General features: G+C 37.1%; 1 protein-coding gene and 1 pseudogene across 3 annotated transcripts in view; both read right to left on the bottom strand.

Annotated features, from left to right (window-relative positions):
* CADM2 (cell adhesion molecule 2) overlaps window positions 1-23,780 on the bottom strand; it is a 1,273,609-nt gene that overhangs the window by 799,599 nt on the left and 450,230 nt on the right. The window lies entirely within an intron of this gene.
* On the bottom strand, window positions 18,725-20,393 carry LOC113898363 (annotated as a pseudogene). The gene has a single exon (XR_003512630.1). The product of XR_003512630.1 is annotated as a capping protein, Arp2/3 and myosin-I linker protein 2 pseudogene (transcript).

Genomic DNA, 23,780 nt, shown 5'->3' with positions numbered 1-23,780 from the left:
AGCGTCTTTTAATTTCATTGATGCAGTCACCATCTGAAGTGATTTTGGAGCCCAAAGAAATAAAGTCTGCCACTGTTTCCACTGTTTCTCCATCTATTTGCCAGGAAGTGATGGGAGTGGATTCCATGATCTTAGTTTTCTGAATGTTGAGCTTTAGGCCAAATTTTCACTCTCCTCTTTCACTTTCATCAAGAAAATCTTTAGTTCTTCTTCACTTTCTGCCATAAGAGTGGTGTCATCTGCATATCTGAGGTAATTAATATTTCTCCCAGCAATCTTGATTCTAACTTGTGCTTCATCCAGCCCAGCATTTCTCATGATGTACATTCAGAAAACTAAGATCATGGCATCTGGTCCCATCACTTCATGGGAAATAGATAGGGAAACAGTGGGAACAATGTCAGACTTTATTTTGGGGGGGCTCCAAAATCACTGCAGATGGTGATTGCAGCCATGAAATTAAAAGACGCTTACTCCTTGGAAGGAAAGTTATGACCAACCTAGATAGTATATTGAAAAGCAGAGATATTACTTTGCCAACAAATGTCCATGTAGTCAAACCAAAAAACGGTTTTTCCAGTAGTCATGTATGGATGTGAGAGTTGGACCATGAAGAAAGCTGAACGCCAAAGAATTGATGCTTTTGAACTGTGGTGTTGGAGAAGACTCTTGAGAGTCCCTTGGACTGCAAGGAGATCCAACCAGTCCATCCTAAAGGAGATCAGTCCTGGGTGTTCATTGGAAGTACTGATGCTGAAGCTGAAACTCCAATATTTTGGCCACGTCATACGAAGAGTTGACTCACTGCAAAAGACCCTGATGCTGGGAGGGATGGGAGGCAGGAGGAGAAGGGGACAACAGAGGATGAGATGTCTGGATGGCATCACCCACTCCATGGACATGAATTTGAGTGAACTCCGGGAGTTGGTGATGGACAGGGAGGCTTGGCGTGCTGTGATTCATGGGGATGCAAAGAGTCAGACATGACTGAGCCATTGAACTGAACTGAACTGAATTCTGCATAAAGTTAAATAAGCCTCTCAAGAGGCAGGTCAGGTGGTCTGGTATTCCCATCTCTTGAAGGATTTTCCACAGTTTGTTGTGATCCACACAATAAAAGGTGTTGGCATAGTCAATAAAGCATAAATAGATACCACTTGAAAATAAAGTAAACACCAACTTTGGCTTAATAAAAGTCGTATAACTGCTTAATTGTAATAGGATTTTATTTCTAGGCAACAAAATAAGAGAAGAGACATTTTAATTGAATTAAAATAATTTATAATAGTTTCATTTTATTTAGAACTAAAAAGTATTTATTTTTCTATATTTTCTCAATTTAAAAATAAATTTACATCAGACATTTCATGTAAAATAAAATAGCGATTTATAAAATGACATCAGAATCATGTGTATAACTTGGGGTGGGGACTAATCAATTTTCCAGAAATCTACACTAAATATAGTGTAGCAGGCTTACTCTTGAGAGTTCCTTGGACTGCAAGGAGATCCAACCAGTCCATTCTAAAGGAGATCAGCCCTGGGTGTTCTTTGGAAGGAATTATGCTAAAGCTGAAACTCCGGTACTTTGGCCACCACATGTGAAGAGTTGACTCAATGGAAAAGACTGATGCTGGGAGGGATTGGGGGCAGGAGGAAAAGGGGACGACAGAGGATGAGATGGCTGGATGGCATCACTGACTTGATGTACGCAAGTCTCAGTGAACTCTGGGAGTTGGTGATGGACAGGGAGGCCTGGAGTGCTGTGATTCATGGGGTCGCAAGAGGCAGACATGACTGAGTGACTGAACTGAACTGAACTGAACTGAGGCTTAATTTGGTAGGAAAGTTATGACCAACCTAGACTGCATATTCAAAAGCAGAGACATTACTTTGCCAACAAAGGTCCATCTAGTCAAGGCTATGGTTTTTCCAGTGGTCATGTATGGATGTGAGAATTGGACTGTGAAGAAAGCTGAGCACTGAAGAATTGATGCTCTTGAACTGTGGTGTTGGATAAGACTCTTGAGAGTCCAGTGGACTGCAAGGAGATCCACTCAGTCCATTCTAAAGGAGATCAGTCCTGGGTGTTCTTTGGAAGGACTGATGCTAAAGCTGAAACTCCAATACTCTAGCCACCTCATGGGAAGAGTTGACTCATTGGAAAAAACTCTGATGCTGGAAGGGATTGGGGGCAGGAGGAGAAGGGGACAACAGAGGATGAGATGGCTGTATGGCATCACCATCTCAATGGATGTGAGTTTGAGTGAACTCCGGGAGTGGTGATGGACAGGGAGCCTGGTGTGCTGCAATTCATGGGTTGCAAAGAGTCGGACACAACTGAGTGACTGAACTGAACTGAGGCTTAATTTATATAATGTATAAATCATTATATAAATGTATAAATATACTGTAATAGGCACCTGACCTGCTTCCTGAGAAATATGTATGCAGGTCAAGAAGCATCAGTTAGAACTGGATAGGGAATAACAGGCTGGTTCCAAATCATCAAGGCTGTATATTGTCACTCTGCTTATTTAACTTATATGCAGAGCACAACATGAGAAATACTGGGCTGGATGAAGCACAAGCTGGAAGGAAGACTGCCAGGAAAAACATCAATAACCTCAGATATGCAGATGACACCACCCTTATGGCAGAAAGTGAAGAAGAACTAAAGAGCCTCTTGATGAAAGTGAAAGAGGAGAGTGAAAAAGTTGGCTTAAAGCTCAACATTCAGAAAACTATGATCATGGCATCCAGTCCTATAACTTCCTGGCAAATAGGTGGAGAAACAGTGGAAAAGTGGCAGACTTTATTTGTGGGGGGGGGGGGGTCCAGAGTCACTGCAGATGGTGATTGCAGCCCTGAAATTAAAAGACACTTCCTCCTTGGAAGAAAAGCTAAGACCAACCTGACAGCATATTAAAAAGCAGAGACATTGCTTTGCCAATAAAGGTCCATCTGGCAAAGCTATGATTTTTCCAGTAGTCATGCATGGATGTGAGAGCTGGACTATAAAGAAAGCTGAGCACCAAAGAATTGATGCTTTTGAATTGTGGTGTTGCAGAAGACTCTTGGGAGTCCCGTGGAGAGCAAGGAGATCCAACCAGTCCATCCTAAATGAAATCAGTCCTGAATATTCATTGCAAGGACTGATGTTGAAGCTGAAGGTCCAATATTTTGTCCACCTGATAGGAAGAACTGATTCATTTGAAAAGACTTTGATGCTGGCAAAGATTGAAGGTGGGAGGAAAAGGGGATGACAGAGGCTGAGATGATTGGATGGCATCACTGACTCAATGGACATGAGTTTGAGTAAGCTCCAGGAGTTGGTGATAGACAGGGCACCCTGGTACATTGTAGTCCATGGGATCTCAAAGAGTCAGAATCGACTTAGTGACTGAACTGCACTGAGTCTTCATTTATTATCTGATCTTCTTTTACTCCCTCCTTATTGCTTTTGGCAGGGCTTCCCTGATAACTCAATTAGTAAAGAATCTGCCTGCAATGAGGGAGACCTGGGTTGGGAAGATCTGGAGAAGGGAAAAGCTACCCACTCCATTATTCTGGCCTAGACAATTCCATGGACTGTGTAGTCCATGGGTTCGCAGAGTGGGACACGACTTAACGACTTTTACTTTGCTGCTTTTGGCAGATACCTTAAATTACATACCCTTTCCCGAGTAATCCATCCTAGCTCCCAGAGTTTGCCCTGCTTAAACTAAAACTATCTCAGCTATCCAATTTAAGGAGACTGCTTTAGGAACCCTGACCTTAGCCTATAGGATCTGGCCTCTGATGAAAACTGGGAATGAACAAGGAAGCACTTTGTCCTGGTTTTGTTTTTTTGTTTTTTGCTGGGTTTTGGGGCAAATTGGATTTTTTTTTAAATAAAAGTTTGTGCTCAGTAAAGTTGTCAGTCCCTCCATTCTCCGCCACCAAAGCTCTAATTTTTAAATAGTGATCTTTATTATGCAAAAGAGAGTATCAAGGTGCCCAGACTTCATTATCTCCTTTATCATTGCAACTCTGGGCTATTGCAGCACAAGTTGCCAGATTAAAAACAAACAAACAAACAAACCAATCAAACCAAAAAGCTAAAGCATTAAAAAGTTTAATATTCTCTGCCCATTAAATATAGTACATGTACACATTTCTAGATTTAAAATGGATAACCTACAAGGAACAAGGATAAAGGATAAAATGGATGACCAACAAGGATATAGCACATGGAACTCTGCTCAATGTTATGTGGCAGCCTGGATAGGAGGGGAAATTAAAGGACAATAGATATATGTATTTAAATGGCTCAGTCCCATTTGCTTTCCATCTCAAACCACCACAACATTGTTAATCATCTATACCCCCACAAAAAATAATATATTTTAATAAATAATACAGTGCTGATGAGGAGCCCAGCCAATGCTTGAAAGCATGTTCTCTTTTTCTACCTAATTCTACCTGGACAAGGATGAGTTATGAATCTGGGTCCTCAGATACACAGACATTAAAAAAAAAAAAAAAAGCAAACAGATGCTTAGCATTTCTAACCCACTATGTTGATTTCATAATTCAGAGCTTGTTCAGGTGCCCTGCCTATTGGCTGTTCTACTCCATCCCTCCCATTCAGTCTCCAGATAGTAACCTCATTTCTTTAGTGTCCTAGACTTTCTTTTGTCCTCTTTTCTAAGAGATCACATACCCTAAATCTCTGCTAGTTTGTGAGGGATTTATTCACTGAGGGTATATTCCTCAAAATAACAACCCCTCGAAATGACTTTCAAATTAAGTAGCTACATTGAATTTAACTATGCTTCATCTCCAAGTATAAAATCACACCTAAAATACTTGTGTACTCTAATCTTTGCAGCCTGGCGAGCACCAGGAAAAAGATGAAAATAGAGTATTAAATAGCTAAAAGAAAAAAGAGAGTCCTTCAACCAAGAACACCTCATAAAGATAATGTAAGTCCATACAACACAATGTTTCATATGGACCATGGTCCTATATTTATATTACATTTTGTAAACATAATCATTGATACAAATCAAAATGTCTCCATTTATCTTTAAAATGCGACTATAATTGTGACATACAAAATCAGCATGTGTATTATGCCCAGTAGAAACATTTTCAGAGTAGCATACACAATTTTAAGTCAAGGGGAAAGTGCTGTTCAATTTTACAATCTTAAGGTATCCAGTTTGTCAAAAATGTTCTGTATCCAAAACATGAAAACACTTGTAAAATAGTCAAGTGTTTCTTAAAGGGTATTTTCAGGTTACAAAAAGTCAATGTTTCACATAATTTTAAAAAGATCACATTCACTCTCTGCTGGAAAAAAAAAAGGGGGATCTCTCAAATAAATGGCTCTTAACAATGTTAACTTGCCAAAAAATCAATTTTTTCCTGTGCTATTATTCATTTGATAGATTTTACTATATCATAGCCCAACCTCATAAAACAAGGATGAACCAGATATTTACCAAAATGTATCCATGATTGAGTTTTATTTATTTGTGTAAAGCCATAGGACATGCACCTCTAAACATGAACAAATGGGCCATGTCTGAGATTCTCTCTCCTGCTGTCAGTTAATCTATACATTCTTAATCTCCCTGATCCATATACCCACAAACAACAGATATTTCTTTTGTTTTGTAAAATTCATCATATTGTTTGTGGATTTGTTTGTTTGTTTGTTTTGCACTGGCCAGCATGGTTACAAATAAATGAAGCTTTTATCAGGAAACTATTTCTATGCACTTGAAGAAAATGATCAATAAATTCCACTACACTGAAGTTTAAAATGTGTATATATCAGAGGCTAGAATACAAAAAGAAAAGCCACATCCAATGGAAGATAGCTGCTATATTTAAACTAGTATTAGTTTCTTGAAAAATGATTTGATCTTGTCCTCTAAATTTGAATATTTGCCTATTATTTAATCTAGCAATATCGTTATTGGAAATCAGTACTTCATTTATAAGACTTTTCAGGTAAGCACAGTTTTTAAGAGAAAACAAAACTGGAAAAAACAAATATTCAAAAGAGAAGGAAGGATAAATTGTGGTAAGTTATATTCATTAAGCATAATACTATATAGCAGTGAAAAATCAATTAGTGAATAAATAAAGGGAAAAGTCATGAAAATGAAATACTGATAGAGGAAAACAGAAGAATACATTTGGAATCATTTATATAAAATTAAAGATCACAACATATTTATAATAAAAAGGAAGAAATGTAAAAAAAAATAAGAGTGTTTAATCTTAAGAAGAATGAACATCAATGGAGAGAAGCATGGGGAAAATGTAATAGTTTCGTTATTAGTCAATTACTGACTGAAAATTCAGTAGTGGATAAAACATACCACTAAGAGGAACTAAAGAGCCTCTTGATGAAAGTGAAAGAGGAGAGTGAAAAAGCTGGCTTAAAGCTCAACATTAAAAAAACTGAGATCAAGGTATCCAGTCCCATCACTACATGGTAAATAGATGTGAAACAATGGAAACAGTGACAGACTTTATTTTCTTGGGCTCCAAAATCACTGCAGACATGACTGCAGCCATGAAGTTAAAAGGTGCTTGCTCCTTGGAAGAAAAACTACGACCAACCTAGACAGCATATTAAAAAACAGAGACATTATTTTGCTGACAAATGTCCATCTAGTAAAAGCTATGGTTTTTCCAGCAGTCATGCATGGATGTGAGAGTTGGACCATGAAGAAAGCTGAGTGCTGAAGAATTGATGCTTTTGAACTGTAGTGCTGGAGAAGACTCTTGAGATTCCCTTGAACTGTGAGGAAAAAATTTTCCCTAAAGGAAATCAACCCTGAATATTCACTGGAAGGACTGATGCTAAAACTGAAGTTCCAATACTTTGGCCACCTGCTGCAATGAACCTACTCATTGGAAAAGACCCTGGTGCTGGGAAAGACTGAAGGCAGGAGGAGAAAGGGACAAGAGAGGATGAGATGGTTGGATGGCATCGCCAACTCAATGGGCATGAGTTTGAGCAAGCTCTTGGAGTTGGTGATGGACAGGGCAGCCTGGTGAGCTGCAGTCCATGGGGTTGCAAAGACTTGGACATGACTGAGAGACTAAATTGAACTGAAAATGTACCAGGTAAATATGCAGTAACCATAAGTCAGGAGGCAGAATAAAGGTAAGAACACTGCTTCTAGACTACTTATAGAGTTTAACCATGTATCTGGTGCTGTTTTAATGTTATTTAATTCCACATTTGTTTAAGGAGGTCTATCTACTGCTTATTGACTTTTGTGACCTCAGGACTATCCTTATGCTTGTTGTTTACACTCAAGAGTTCTCTTTTAAGTACAGATTACCCTATACACCACATAAATATTTTCTACAGGCTAATGTCACCAGTAGCCTAGAATGATCTTAGCTCATTTTGAATATAATTTACTTTGTTTTTATTTGTGCTGTTGTTATTATTTTAGCTTTTTTCATTTTTATTTCAAAAAAAGGAATTACCATATAGTAAACCTCCAATGTAATTAGAGGATTATAATTTTTAGACAATCATTGTTAGAAAAACTCACTGCAGTGTTTCAGGAATGACTTTTTATTTTTAATTGATCATACTTGATTTTTAGGACAGCCATGAAACAGTGGGTCTGGTGAGTTTAACTAAATGAAAGGCAGTGGTTTCCTGCTGATTCCGGAGAAAGTATGATGTCTGCAAATCCACACCTATGAAGGTTCTTTCTGCCTTAATCACCTTACGGGGGCCCAAACTCATTTCTACAGCTAAAAAAAGAAAAAAAAAAAAAAGGCCAAGAAGGCCTTATCTTCTCCAATCCTCCAGCACTCTTTCCATGGTCTGACTTTCTGAGATCCACGCAATTGTTTTCTGAGTCTTTCCAAGATAACAGCATTTTGAAAGAGCAATGAAGATCAGAAGGCCAAAGGCATGGCATTCCCTGTGGAATCAGCCCTTGTATGCCAACGATTCACCCTGCATCTCAGGCCACTACAAGGTCCTGTGGCAATCTGAAACTGACGGAGTCAAAATTTTACTTGATTGGATAAAGTATACACTCTCAAAAATACTTCATCACTAAAACCCTATCTCATTGCAAGCTGACTTTTGGGAAAATGCTATTGTTGTTTTAATGAAAAAGAATGAATACATATAATTTTCATTTCTAAAATGTATTTTAATATCTAAAATAAATTACCAAACACTTTATACTTGATACTATTGTATATACAATTCAGACCTATTGGTTTGATATTTCTACCCTCAGTTTCAGCTCCAAAGAAATCAAAAGCCAAAATCTCGCAGATCCAGTACAATCTGAAGCATGATTTTAATCAACCACATGTAATGCTTAATCCTCAGAAAACTTGAAAACAAAGTTGGTAATTGCTTACAGTACCATTATCTGCATTCCCAAATAGAATGTGTCATTCAGAAATGTTTCAGTCAACCATATTTGTTTTGCATGTTTTATATTACTCCTTTATATATTTGATACATGAATAAATATACAAGTTCTGTTTAGAAAAACAAAATATTTGGGGATCAGTATTTAGTAACATAAATATTTACTAGTAAATACTAGCTTTTCATTTAGTTAATGATTTAATTAACTAAAATGACTTTCATTTTGTCTTCATTTTCTAAAATAATGTTTGATGTTAGAAGCTCTCATTTTTGCCTTCTTCTTTTAGGATTATATTATTGTCATTGCTGTGTAATCCGTAAATCATGTCCAACTCTTGCGACCCCCTGGACTGCAGCCCACCAGGCTCCTCTGTCCATGGAATTTCCAAGGCAAGAATACTAAAGTGGGTTGTCATTTCCTTCTCCAGGGGATCTTCCCAACCAAGGGATCAAACCCATGTCTCCTGCAGATTCTCCAGGCAGATTGTTTACTACTAAGCCACCAGGGAAGCCCCAGGATTACACTATTACATAAAAGTATTAGTTGGGCAGTTATTGTATGAGATTCATACGAGCTATTTTAACTTCCTTTAATTAATAAGGATGATATCTATGTTACACTTTTTTATAGCTTTTTTATGATTTTGCTCTGTTCTTAGTATCTGTTTTCAGAAAAAACTAATTGATTATCTGAATCAGAAGAATGTGTGAATTGCAGACTATCCAGAGTTAAGAAAAGCAATAATTTACACACTTCCACACTTATTTGATATTAAAATACAAATGTATTAAGGTTTAACTGGATTTTTGTCATGTAGTTATTTGGATGCATATGTTTGTACTCTTATAAACAGAAGAGGGAAAAAGTAAGAGACACATTGATATTTTCCTGAGTATATTTTTGAGTTTACAATACTTAATTGAAATTAACATTTTAAATAATTTAAAGTTAGATTTCACATTAAATATAATCCTTAAAATAGCTGTATATAATATATATGCAAAATAACTTTATCCCCTAAAACTGTTAAAATAATTGATATTCTTTTTCTGATTCACATAATGAATATTGACATTTACATTGATTGTAAAGCAAAGATATCATATTTATGTTTTTTATCCATTTTTAAAATCTTATGATTATCTGGCATGCTGCGGTCCCTGGTGTCGCAAAGAGTCAGACACGATTCAGCAACTGAACAGAACTGATTATCTTTCATATGATATTTTAACATTATCCTGAAAAGGTGTGGTAATTCTAAATCTGATCAAGGATCACCGCTCATTTCTCTGACTTCTTACTTTTCATGGTGGTCAGAAGAAGCTTTATGCTCTTGAAAATTTAATACCACTGATAATTTCGATTAATATTTATATTTTATTCATTGCATACCATAATAGCATGCCTAATTAAATATTATTAACTGTTTATATTATCTATATATTATAACAATATCAATGCATGTCTATATTCTTATAATATAGATCTAATGTTATGACCCATATTAATGTGCATATAATAAAGTGAAGTCGCTCAGTCATGTCTGGCTCTTTGCGACCCCATGGATTGCAGCCCAACAGGCTACTCCATCCATGGGATTTCCAGGCAAGAATACTGGAGTGGGTTGCCATTTCCTTCTCCAGGGGATCTTCCTGACTCAGGGATTGAACCCTGATCTCCTGTACTGCTGGCAGACTATTTACTATCTGAGCCACTAGGGAAGAATAAGCAAGGTAATTTATTTAATAGGTGTGATTGCTCAGTCATGTCTGACTCTTTGTGATCCTGTGGACTGTAGCCCACCAGTCACCTCTGCTCATGGCATTCTCCAGGCAAGAATACTAGAGCAGGTTGCCATTTCCTACTCTTAAAGATCTTTCTGACCCAGGGATTGAAGCAGTGTCTTCGGCATCTCCATCAGCAGGCAGATGGAGAAAATATCTAAACTCTACTCTTTGAAATGGGACTCAGCAATCTGCTTTTCATTAAGCATCATATTTTCCAGAAATACTCATCCATTCAGCTGCTGCTGTCTTCTACAAACAGATTGAAAAACAGGAACATTTTCAAAGCTCTCTAGCATAGGATGTGCATTTTTCAAAAGATGTCAGAGAATAAGATGGGTCACAGGAAAGAATGAAAGCTGAATGTGGCATCGACTCCAGTTATAGAATAAAAGACACTGCTTTAGTCTTTATAGTGTAACAGTTGCCAGTAGTATAAAATGAATTTGATGGAGCACCAAAAACATAACAAGTTGAATAAAATCTATTTTTGTTGATGAAAAAAGAAAACAATCTTGTGGGTCACAATTTCTTGATCCTGTGAATTCAGATTCCTTTGAAGGGTATAATATTGATTTGTGAAGTGTCTTGTTATTACTAAAAGCTATTCCCTTTATTCTGATGCTTTTCTGTGGCAAAAAAGAAATGAGATTATACAGCTGATATCATTAAAGCAAGAGCAAAATTGCATTAAAATGAAATGTTTTCAGAATTGAACATGAAAGTCAAAGAGTTTGCCTCCCCATCTAAATTTCTCAAGCCTAGAAACACATCACAGAGTAAACTGAGATCAATTCCCAAAGGAAAATAAAACAGCTGACCTTTATTTTCAAAGTTCTTTTTCTTCAGTTAGTTAAGAAAATATGAACATTTATTTTACCTTTATCTAAAACCTACAGTTTAAAACAAATAGAATTATGTTTAAAGGGCTACATTACTTCAAAAATAAGTTCTAGAAGAATGCAAAGCTATCTGGTATGACACGTTTTTTCATATTATTTAGATAACAGTGTTTCCTTGTTAGAAACACTCAAGCAATCTTCATGAAGTTGTAAATAAATAACAACATTAAGTTCTTGGGTCAGTTTTGGATTTTGAAGTCACTTGACTATGTTATTATCATCCTTATCAATAAAATACATATTACTATTATTGCAAATGTAGCAAAGCCATGTTGCTTGATTCTTCAAACTATCCTTTTAATCATTTTTCTTCACTATATTTTATTATCTTCATTAGTAAAAGCTTCAAAATACAGCCTTATCATAGTTAATATTATATTACATTTATGGTTGCTTTTAATTAGTCAATACCACTTATTTCTTGAAAATAACTTGCTCTGTTTACCTTGTTTCTCTTTTGTTTAGTTGTTACTTTTTAAGGAAGAATGAAAAGGAAGAGAAAGGTCTCTCCTCTTAGGCAATTTTTCTCAGTTTTTATGAGAGAATCATGAGTATTTATTCAAAGATATGTTCAGAATACCTACTTTGTGGCAGGTGCCATCGGGTGCTGGGGATCTGATGATGAACCAGATAAACATAGCTTGTCCTTACATAGCTTATTGTCACACATAAGCTAATTTTAGAAAGTGGCAAGCACCACACAGGGTGCCAAGAGAGGTATCATAGGAACAGTAGACCTTAGAAAAGACAAGGGAAGGGAGATGACTCTGAAGAGAGAAAATTGACACTGAGGTTTAAGAGAGACCCTCCTGCCAGCAGGGAAAAAAGTTAGAAAGATATTGAAGGGTCAAACAACTTGACATGTTTAAAGGAAGAAAACCCCAGCATGGGTGAAGCAAAGGGCAGACTGACGGATGTGCTATAAGGTCAAGGACCAAGACAGAGCTGGGCCAGGTACCTTCCTATTTCATCCAGTAAGGAGTTTAGCTTTTATTTTTCTGGCAAGAAGAAACCATTCAAATTAGAAGGAGTGGTAGGAATGGAGATTTATTCAAAACACTACACTGTGTTAGCAACAATGATAGAACATTTCTATTACTGTTCCATGGGAAACCAGCTACACAAAATGATTCCTGAAAAATTTAGAAAATGCTAGATATCAAGCTATACTTTTGGACAATTACAGTATCATTAAATATAGAATATTCTCATAAAGTTAAAAGCTGCTTAAACTTTTACTCAAATTCCCAAATATATCTGACCTCAAAATTTAGTTTTCTGGTGGTATCTGGCATCTCTTTCTGGAATCACACTTTGGAAAATACTTATATAGAAAAAAGTGATCAGTATTACTCAAGTGAGTCATATCATTGGAATTCTTTTGCTTTGTTTCAAAATTCCTAACTACTAAAAAATTAAATTTTAAAAACTTACATTCATATTAAGAATGTGCCTTACATTCATTACTTTTCATACACCTAAAAAAGTCACTCATAATGCAATTAAACCTGTTTAAGACATGAATGGGATAATTTCTCCATGAGCTCTATTCTATTTCATATTCTCATAAGGCAACTTTGGCATTAAATATGGATAAAGTAATAGTTTTCATAAGGATATCCAGTATTAGAGTGTTAGGATGATTTTAATTAGTCTCTATCAGCAGGTTAGGTTTACCTGTGTGCTTGTCCATGTGAAGTGCATGTAAATCCTGAACCATCACCTATGAATTTAAATCAGAAAGCTCATCAACTTCTGTTGGCAAGGTGAAAGATAAAAGCCACAGAAGGACCTTCCTAGCCTCTGTCAGTAATGATAAACAGCATTAACTGCTTCTGTAGACACTAATGCTGCTATCTTGGGAACACAGGCAGCTACCATGAGAACTTTACAGCTTCACTAATCATACTTTTGTTTGTCACAAAACAGAAAATAAAATCTCAACAAAGAAGCAATAAATATTAGCATTTATGAACAAAAGAAGGTCACATAAATATGTATATCTCTGAATATGCAATGCATTCTTCATTAACCAAATATCATGTTCATTATTATAAGCTGTTATTCTAGGAGAAGGAGACAACAGAAGTAAGAGAAAATTAAATGAAAGCTGGGACAGAGTCAGATGTGTAGGAAGCATTTTCCATAAAAAGATATGGTGACTATAATAAAAATCAATGCTTTAATGTTATGAAGTTATTTATTATTTATTTGCTTAAAGGGGTTTTCAGTAGTGATAAATATTCCAAATTCTGTGACATCAAAGTACCAAACTTTTCTTCTAGTTCATTGAAAAATTTGTGTTTGTGGCATTATATTTTAAATTCAAATATTATATTAAAATTCTAGTTTTCTCACTTCAAGGCAAAATATTCACATTGAATTAATTTAATAACATTGCTTACAAAGTTTAAACAACATGCATGGTAATTTTGATATTAATATAGAGATAGCCAAACAATATTCTCCCTTAAAAGCATACCAGGATGTTATATTATTGAACTACAAAAACACTAACAAGTTTGAAAAAGAAACTAAGACATCATGCATATCTTTTTATTTTCAAATACCTATGCCTATAAAGTTTATGTGATAGTTTACTTTTCCTCTTCTTACACAACATTAAATCCCTAGTTCTTTGAAAGACTTCTCTTATGTTCAATGGTTCATTTTCCTTTTACAGTTTTCCTTTTTTAAATTATATTTCTAATATGTTTTACTTTTTTTTTACCCTTCTGCTATATTCCAACATGACTGATAAGGTGAAGGTTCAAGTAGTTAGATTAATCAACTGATTAGTCAACTATGCTACTAATTCTACAAAAAATCTTATGTCCCTGCTGTTCTACTATTACTTCAGTTGCTAAATACTGTTGGGATATAATTAATGATGTTATGTTAAAACTCAAGTGCTGTTAGATAACATGCATGAAATTTAGAAGACATGTATAACAAACCAGAGCATATCCTTTAAAAGAGCACCTAAAAACAATCTAGTGTAGATAACCTACAGTCCAAGGGTTAGGGCATTTGTTTGTTTTCCCATAACATTATTTTTATTACCTGTAAAATGGGTTAATAATAGTACCTATTTCATATAGTACTTGTAAGAATTATTACATATGAATACGAAAGGCTTAGGATAAAAACTGATCACACAGAGACTATTAGTTATTATGATCTACTTGGATAAATTCAAATGTGGTTATTGAAACACAAAATAATAGAATAATTGCAATTGTATTCACTGGTGCAAATATACTGTAATATGTTATATGAATATCATATAATTGCCTAGGGGATATGATATTAAATATTAGTGGGAGGGACTAATAGACTAAGTTATCTGGATAAAGGAATTAGGAACTAAGTCTTTTATATAATGTTCAGAAATAAAAAGACTATTTACAAAATTTAGAAAAGAACATGTTGTACATTCACTAGTTATTAGACAAGAAACCTGAATTGATCTCAATTTAAAATCTGCTTCTTTCTTAGTTTTTAGTTTCAGCTTACATTAAATAATAAATAACCTTCTTTCACTACCTTATTGGGAAGAGAGTGAAAGGCTTTTATTGGAAAAGAGAATAGAGATCAGAAGAAAAACTATTCCAACTCTCACCACACTTTTGAGAAGGTCATAGTAATTGATTTCAGGTACTTTGTAACTGCAGATTCCTAACTCCTGGTTGTATCCCTATATAAGTATATGGTATATGTGGTGTGGTAGGAGCCTCTTGATGAAACTGAAAGAGGAGAGTGAAAAAGTTGGCTTAAGACTCAACATTCAGAAAACTAAGATCATGGCATCTGGTCCCATCATTTCATGGCAAATAGATGGGAAACAGTGGAAACAGTGAGGGACTTTATTGGGGGGGGGCTCCCAAATCACTGCAGATGGTGACTGCAGCCATGAAATTAAAAGACGCTTACTCCTTGGAAGGAAAGTTATGACCAACCTAGACAGCATATTAAAAAGCTGAGACATTACTCTGTCAGCAAAAGTCCATCTAGTCAAAGCTATGGTTTTTAAAATAGTCATGTATGGATGTGAGAGTTGGGACTATAAAGAAAGCTGAGCGCCAAAGAATTGATGCTTTTGAACTGTGGTGTTGGAGAATACTCTTGAGAGTCCCTTAGACTGCAAGGAGATCCAACCAGTCCATCCTAAAGGAAATCAGTGCTGAATATTCATTGGAAGGACTGATGCTGAAGCTGAAACTCCAATACTTTGGCCACCTGATTCGAAGCACTGAGTCATTGGAAAAGAACCTGATGCTGGGAAATATTGAGGGCAGGAGGAGAAGGGGATGACAGAGAATGAGATGGTTGGATGGCATCACCGACTCAATGGACATGAGTTTGAGTAAACTCCTGAAGTTGGTGATGGACAGGGAGGCCTGGCGTACTGCAGTCCATGGGTCACAAAGAGTCAGACACGACTGAGAGACTGAACTGAGGAGCCTTAGGGACAGGATGGTAGTAAACAAAGATTCATATTATACAACCACATTTGAGTCTTACTCCTTATGATCCAAGTCATAGGGTTAAAAGTAGGTAGAGCAGCACAGAATGCATATAATGCTGACCTTAGAAATATATGCAGTATGTAAGTACTCTGCATTCCATTAGTTTTTCCCTAATTCTTATAGCATTCAAGCATTTAGTCAACCCACTCAGTGAAAGAACTATTATTTGATCCTGTATTACTGCCAGACGCTGCCCTGGGAGCTAATGATATAATGGTGAAGAAATAAGGTCACTTCTCAAGTAGTTTATGATCTTCATTTGTTTCCAAGCAGCTTATAGACAATGGCAAAATAATTCTAACACTGTGGGAACACATGGAAAGGGTGATTTATTTACTACGCCTTAGTGTTATTGTATTTCTAAATAAAAAAGCTCAGGAGAGTATATTCTATTTCTTTGTATCACTTCTGCATATTACTTTAGAGTCAGGTAAAAAATAAATATTTATGAAACTGAAATAATAACATAATACATTTGCCTTATTAATTGACTAGCAATAAACAAATGTTGACTGAAAGTGAACTAAAAATACTTTACTTTTATGTAATTGGTTATTGAATAAGGACAGTCTTCCTAAAAATTTAATGATGTCATTAAAATGATATAATCAGAGGGTACATGATATGAAATATATGAATGTTACTTACGGATATTACATATGAAAACATCCATTAACCATTGGGGGGTTTCCCTGGTGGTTTAGTCGTAAAGAATCCACCTGTCAATGCAGGGGACATGGGTTCGATCCCTGAATCAAGAGTTTCCCACATGCCATGTGCACCACTACTAAGCCCAAGCACCACAAGCATGTAGCCTGTGCTCTAGAGCCCCGGAGTCGCTTCAGTTTTTTACTGAAGCCCTTGTGGAGAGCCTGTAATCCTCAACAAGGAAAACCCCTGCCATGAGAAAGCCACACACTGTAACTAGAGAGCAGCCCCGACTCTCTGCAAGTAGACAAAGCCCACACAAAAAGCAACAAAGACCCGGCACAGCCGTAAGTAAAATTATTAAAAGATTTAGACATAACAATTTATGATATGACATATTTAATTTCTTTGTCACGAAATATGTTTCCTTTGAGAAATCAGTGAAAAATACATGTAAGGGTGCTATCTAAAAAATAATAGCCAATGAGATAACTAAGCTGTTGTAATAATTTTAAATCTAGTTACTTCAATGTCTATTTTAAATAAGAACATTGATAGAAGACTAAAATTATTCTTTATATGCCCCAATTTTTATTCCTATTATTTAGTAGAAGTCTAAAATATAGGTATAAATAAAAAGATAATAAAATATACATATATATGAAATTATATAGTGAAAATATTAATTCTTCTATTAATTATATGTCATTCATAGAGTGACAGATAAAAATTTTAGTAATATTTAACATGAATTTCCTTAAAAGAGGCAAACTTAAGGCATTTAAATCAAATGCTAATATTAAATTAGTGTATCTATTTTTATTTGAATTAATTAGGATACAAAGAGTCTTATTTATACAGTATGGTGACATCTCTCCTGTGGTTAAATTTTTTTCTGATAAAAGCTTTAGCACTTTCTCCTTTCAAAGACTATAAATGAAAAATTACAACAAATAACAAGCCTAACAAAACAACATTCTGATATATTGTCATATTTATTATAAAACACTTGGCTCACTGCATTTTGGCATTTTATACAACTGATTCTGACAGTGATTAACATGGTTTGGGCTTCTGCAGTTTCACCCAAGAGAAATAAAACACCAAAATCTCTGCAGGTGTGTAATGGGCCAGAGATTTACAATCTGTTCTGCAAAGTCAGACTTCAAAGACTTGAAAAAAAAATCTTAAAGTTGGCAATGCCTCTATCATCACTAATATTTAAGGTGTTTTCTATATTTCAAAAGGAACTGTGTAGCTAATTGCAAAGATTTCATCTCCAGTTTGACTTCTGTGCAGCTCTCCTCAGAAGACAGTTTTCATTATACATCTGCACATTCCAGGTGAAGCAGGCATCACCTTTATGAAGCAGCAAACTAAATAATTATTTACTTCTACTTCCAAGGAGACTTCACTTGAAGTATACTGCATCATTTAACTGATACTAAGGAGTAGTTGGGAAGTACCAAGGTAATTACCAAATGACAATCAGGCAGCAGCACCTGGGCTATGGCAGCCCCAGGACAAGCGCCCATAATTGCTTCCATGATTGCTTGGTGTGAACCTAATATAAAACTTATCCAATTAGGGTCAGAATATGCATGATAATTTCAATTATAGGAATGTTCATCTGCCTGAGAGCTGCTCACAGAAGAAAAAGTTCAAATAGTGCTATTTAAATTTTTAAATATGAGAGTTTACCCATTTTCGTGGATATCAGGTCTATGTGTATGCCTGACGGAGTGCAAATGGTTCCATCTTTTAGAATTTTCCACTTATGTATTTTCAAATGTCATCTCTGTAGTTTATAACTATTCCATGGGTAAACAAACAATGAATGAACAACATAAAGGAATATCATTTTAATGATAAGTCCCTCAGAAAATCAGTAGTAGGTTACTGTCTTTAAACTTGGATTCTGTTTATACGTTTCAATGAAAGCACCCAGTAATCTCTCTGTCATCCACGGCTATTACTAACAGAAATGAAGTAAATTGAATAATGGGCCAATATTTTTAGTCAATTTAACCACCAAAGGTTTTGATTGCTATGATATTTTGCCCGAAGTATAGTTCTCTTCTATTCAAGTATGTTTGTTGAAAATTGTCAAGGTCATAGATGCACACATTAACCGTATCAGTCAGGGTGGCAAAGAGAAAAGCTTTGTTCCATTGTAGCAGATTGCAGCCTTCATTCAAATATTTTCTGTCATCTCATCAACATTGTTTAAAAGAGGGGATAATGTTAAAAGAAAAAAAAAGGGAAAAGAAAAAAAAATCCTTCAAATTCTTCATCCATATAAAACTCCATGTATACTCTCTCAAAATATATACAGTATATGTAATTTTATTATACATATATAATATATAGAACAGACACAAATTTGAAAACTGTCACACTACCCATTTTTAAGCTTTGATTTTTTAGGATATAAATAAGAATTTTTTTTTTCCTTTGAGTTTTTTAATAAAATAATCTCATGCGGCAGAAAGGAAGAGGTCAGGGGTTGGGGCCGCCGCCTCTTTGGTTTGTGGTTGGGGAGGGTGGGCTGGAGGGCTCTGTAGACTGGGTGGGTAGAGGCTCGGCTTCAAGGCCAGATCCTATGCTTGGAGATGGAGGCGCCTCAAGCTTTGGCCTGCGCTTGAGGACAGGGGAGCGCTGTAGCCGCAGGGGCCGGTCAGCAGGGGCCTGGAGCTGGTCCTCATGCACAGACACTGCTCGTCGCCCTGCCAAACGGGGCTGCGGCCTCAGCCAGCCATCTTCGTTCCTGGAGCCTAAGCAGGGATCCTCTGGGAGGCCCAGGCTGTCTGGTGAGGGACTGGATCTTCGGGGGCTTGGGCTTGGACATGGGGACGGGGGGCCCAGACCATCCTGTTGGCCCCAACCACGGCCTCTGAGCTCTGCATTCAACTGTTGCCCCAGTGTCTTCCAGGTGGCAGACTCAGGCCCTTGGCCCCCTGGCCCAGGTCTGCATGAAGGGTCAGCAGACATTGAATGGGTGCGGGACTTGATCGAGATGGGAGGAGCCTCTGTGGAACTGTCCATAATGTCACCATCTGAGCCAGCCTTCTTGATTTCTCCATCTTTGCTTTGCTTCCTCTTGCCTTCGGCACTCCCACTGCCTCTGCTCACACCGATCCTCTGCAGCATCACTTGTACTCGCTGCTCAAAGGATGGGGCCAGCTCTGTGTCTCCCCGCTCCAGGGGCCGCCGCTTGTCGGGCCTGGCACCCACTGTCTCCTCCTCCTCAGCAGGGAGCAGTATCAGGGAGTATGCCTTGCTTTCGCGGGTGTATCGAGGCCGACTCCTGCGGGTTGGGTCTGGGCTGCTGGTGCCCCCCTCAGCCCCTGCAGCAGGCTCCTCACCACGGCCAGGACGGGCCGGTGGTCGAAGCAAGTCCCCGAGTGTGGTTTTTCGAGAGCGGGGAGCCGCGCCAGGGCTGGTCTCAAGATCAGGTCGTGACCCACGTGTTGAACGAGGCTTCTTGAAGGCAAAGAGGGTGCCCAGCTTCTTGCGAAGTGTACGGGGCACAGGGGTGGTACCTCCCTCAGCTGCCGGGTCCTCCTCGGGGGCCCAGAGGCGATCCTGGTGGATCAGCCTTTTGGAGAAGAATTCCTCCACGCCCTCATCCACGCGGGCACTGAGCCCATTCCCTTCCTGCGGCAGGGCTGGGGGCACCTGGGGGCCCCCCGGCGGCGGGCGGTGGTGGTGCTGGCGCCGCGGCCGCGGTCGGGTCCGGGTCGGATGGAGCAGGGGCTGCCCGGAGGGCGGCAGGTCCATCCGAGGCAACGGGCCGGCCGGGGGCCCTGGGGCGGCGGGGCTCGGCGAGCCACGAGCGGACGGCCCCGCCTGCGGCTCTGCATCTTCCCCCGGAGCCGCCAGCTCGGGCTCCGGCTCTAGCTCCTCAGCAGCACTGTGAGTGGAGGAGTCCAGATGATGACAGTGGAGTGATTCAGGCCATTTCTGTGGAGGACTTTCATCCTTCTGCTCCTCTTCATCATCCTTTTCTTTCTCCTCAGGGAAGAAAAGACCTTTCATTTATCAAAATTACTTATTAAAAACGGAAACTGACGTGATACCTAATCACACGTGTACTACCAAAGTTTGCATTAGTATGTGAACAATATTATCTGTCATTTACCAGTGTTATACAATTCTACATTTGATTATCTTCTGTTTTTTCTAGGTTTTTGCAGTAGGAACAAGCATACTATCCAGAACAAGCATCAGAACCACGATGTGTTCCTTGGCTTGGTTTCTTGACTAAAGTTGTAGCATTGTATCTGCCAGGATGCTTTAGCAAATTTCAATCAATAATGTCCACCTGAAGCCAGCACTGATCTTACTGAACTTGAACTCACTGAAACATTTTATCACAAAGACTGGAGGTTGTAATAATTCATTGCTTTAAAGTAAAAAATAGATCCTTTTAGATTTGTATAAGAGCCATAATTTATGTAGTGATGTTAATTTCGAGTGTGTGATGTGCTTCAGTCTCTTATTCCGCTTGCCATTTTATGACAGAAATGCTGAAGCCATCTGAAGGTTACAATGTTCACTAATAATGAGCTCTTATGTCCTTGTAGGTTTCACTTTGATGGATATCCATAGTGTTTCTCCATGACATAATTCTACTGAGGAAAAACATGTCTTGAAAACACAGTTTGTGGTTTCACCTTCAAAGATAACTAGCATGATTTTAAAAACAAAGGTAAACTAAAAATGAGAAATAAATGTACATTGTTATCATACTGTGCATATAATCATTTTTATTACATGTACTTCCAAATTTAATTGTAATTTAATTACATGTACTTCCAAATTTATTCCAAAAAAATAAAGATGCTATAGAAAGAACACTCTATAGAGTGTTTCCTTGATTATTATTTTTAAAATCTACCCTTTTAGTCATAAAACAGTAATGCCACTCAAATGAGACACACACAGCATGTTTTTCTGAAAAAGCTGTTAATAGTCTTACATAAACAAGTCTCCACATTTCAATGTCCATTTTTGCATATGCTGAAGAACTTCAAGAACCCCTTTATATTTCCATTACCTGTCAGTTCATATTATAACCATAAAACAATGAAGATGACAGCAACCAAAGACACAAATGAAGATTCCCTCAAGTGCTTCTACAGTCCATATAAAAATGTAGAATCAAGGCCTTACAGTCCTTTACATAATCAATAGTAGAAAACCGTAAATGTTAAGATGTAGATGATTTAGGTAAAGGCTAAAATGAGATTTCAAATGAGACTTCTGAATTGCTAGCATTGAAAGATTGGTGTTTGGAAACTTTAATTCTAGTGTAGTTCAACATGAAATGGTATCAATTGAACCCACAGGTGTTTTAAATAGAAGTTAGTATTCAGTTTGCATTAGAATTGGCTTCCATACATTGCCCCACGGATTTCAATTAAAATGACCTCATTGGTTCACCTCTGCTGCTGCTGCTGCTAAGTCGCTTCAGTCGTGTCCAACTCTGTGCGACCCCATAGACGGCAGCCCACCAGGCTCCCCCGTCCCTGAGATTCTCCAGGCAAGAATACTGGAGTGGGTTGCCATTTCCTTCTCCAATACATGAAAGTGAAAAGTGAAAGTGAATTCGCTCAGTCTTGTCCAACCCTCAGCGACCCCATGGACTGCAGCCTACCAGGCTCCTCCGTCCATGGGATTTTCTAGGCAAGAGTACTGGAGTGGGTGCCATTGCCTTCTCCGGGTTCACCTCTAACAGATGTCTATTTCAGTAAATTATGTAAGTTGTCTTCTTTCTCAATATACAGAGACTATGACATGACCTTATATAAAACTTTATACAAGAAGGATTAAATTATTTGGAAGTTCTGCTTGAGATGATCCCCAAAACCCATTATTTGACTAAAAATTTAATGCCTCCACTGCGATACAGCACTTTGTAACCTAGGGACTCCATAAATACAGGATGAAACACAGACTTTGATAAGACTTAGTACTCAGGCAGAAAATAATTGTTGTAACTCATGTACAAATTAGGATATTATCCATGACACCATGTTGGCATAAATGATTTACTTAAAGTATGTAATGAACTCAAAGAAGATGCCCTGAGAACCTGAGAATCTTCACATGAAACACTTATATTCCTCATAGATGTGTGTATGAATTGTTTCTAACTATATTTCTTTTTATATTGTAATTCAATTGTCTAAGTGCTACTGCAAATGTGACACTAGAAAATTCACAACTGTATAAGACTCAAAATGTGAAGGAAACACCTTTACACATATATAATGACAATAAATGTATAAATGATATAAACAAACAGGATACACATTTCAGCTCACATTTTTAAAACTAATAGAACAAATTGAAACCTTTTTTTTCCTTGCCAAGAATGTGCATTTCATTATGTAAAAGATTTTAATGCTGATTTATATGGGAACATAAAAGGAAATTATTAAGGACAGTCTTTCATTAGGTTTTTGAAAAGTAGTTTCTAAATATATGCATGTCAGTTTAATGAAAAGAGTGATGATAGTAATTTCTAAATGACCTACAGATGTGTTTATATAGCACCTACCTATTTCTACTGGGCAAATTTTTTTCATTTAATTTCACATATATCAAATGGCGGAGTTCAGGCAATTGCAGATATAGTTCTTTGATATTTGTATAAAGAAATCTAGCAATTTATTTAAAAATTACATTTTTCATAAGTGAAACTTGGGCAGTATATTGAAAGGTAGAAAAGAGACTTTCTTTTTTATTCAAAATTGTAGTGTGTGAAAGTGGAACTGTTTAAAGACATTCTACCTGCTTCAGCAAACATGCAGCTCTCCCTGTACTGGGGAACATCTGGTTTTAAGAAGGTAAAATGTAATTATTGGAGGGAGATCTGAGCTATTCCATATGCCTAATCTCATTGGGCAGGTCCTACAATTTGCTGGAGGTCCAAACAAAAGTTGCATGGGCTTAATTACTTTTGAAAAGCATTCCCAAAGCTTATGCTACCTCAAAGCATATCTAGAATTGTCAGTTAAAAAAAAAAAGCAAAAAACTAAGAACCTCTTCCAGATAACTGAAATCCAGAAAATGTTAGTTTTCTGAAATAAAATACTTATATTCTTGCTTTCCTAAGTCATATGGTAGAGATGGCTAGCTATCTCCCAGATATTAACAAGGAAGAGTTTTGGTGGATATAACTTCCCAGACAATGATTACATTTCCCTGCTCCACTTCAGCCATAGCCTTGTGACTAGTTTTGCTAATGTATGGTTTTTAAGAAGTGAATTTCTTTTCCATTTCCTAAAATTCCTTCTAATGACCAGAAGAAAACAAGATTTCAAGAGTCTGTGCATTTAAAAAGATAAATGATAGATAAAAAGAGTCATGCTATTTTGAAAAATAACAGATTGTAAAACTACAAGATAGAATGATGTTTCATCCTGAAAAGCCACCCCCTGACATGCAATGATCATGTTGGATGGTTAGGTAGCAAAAAAAAAAAAGAAA

The sequence above is a fragment of the Bos indicus x Bos taurus genome, chromosome 1 (genome assembly GCF_003369695.1).
Source record: "Bos indicus x Bos taurus breed Angus x Brahman F1 hybrid chromosome 1, Bos_hybrid_MaternalHap_v2.0, whole genome shotgun sequence".
NCBI classification, from domain to species: domain Eukaryota; kingdom Metazoa; phylum Chordata; class Mammalia; order Artiodactyla; family Bovidae; genus Bos; species Bos indicus x Bos taurus.
The sequence above is the reverse complement of the archived record's forward strand: the minus strand, read 5'-3'. Positions and strand labels throughout refer to the sequence as shown.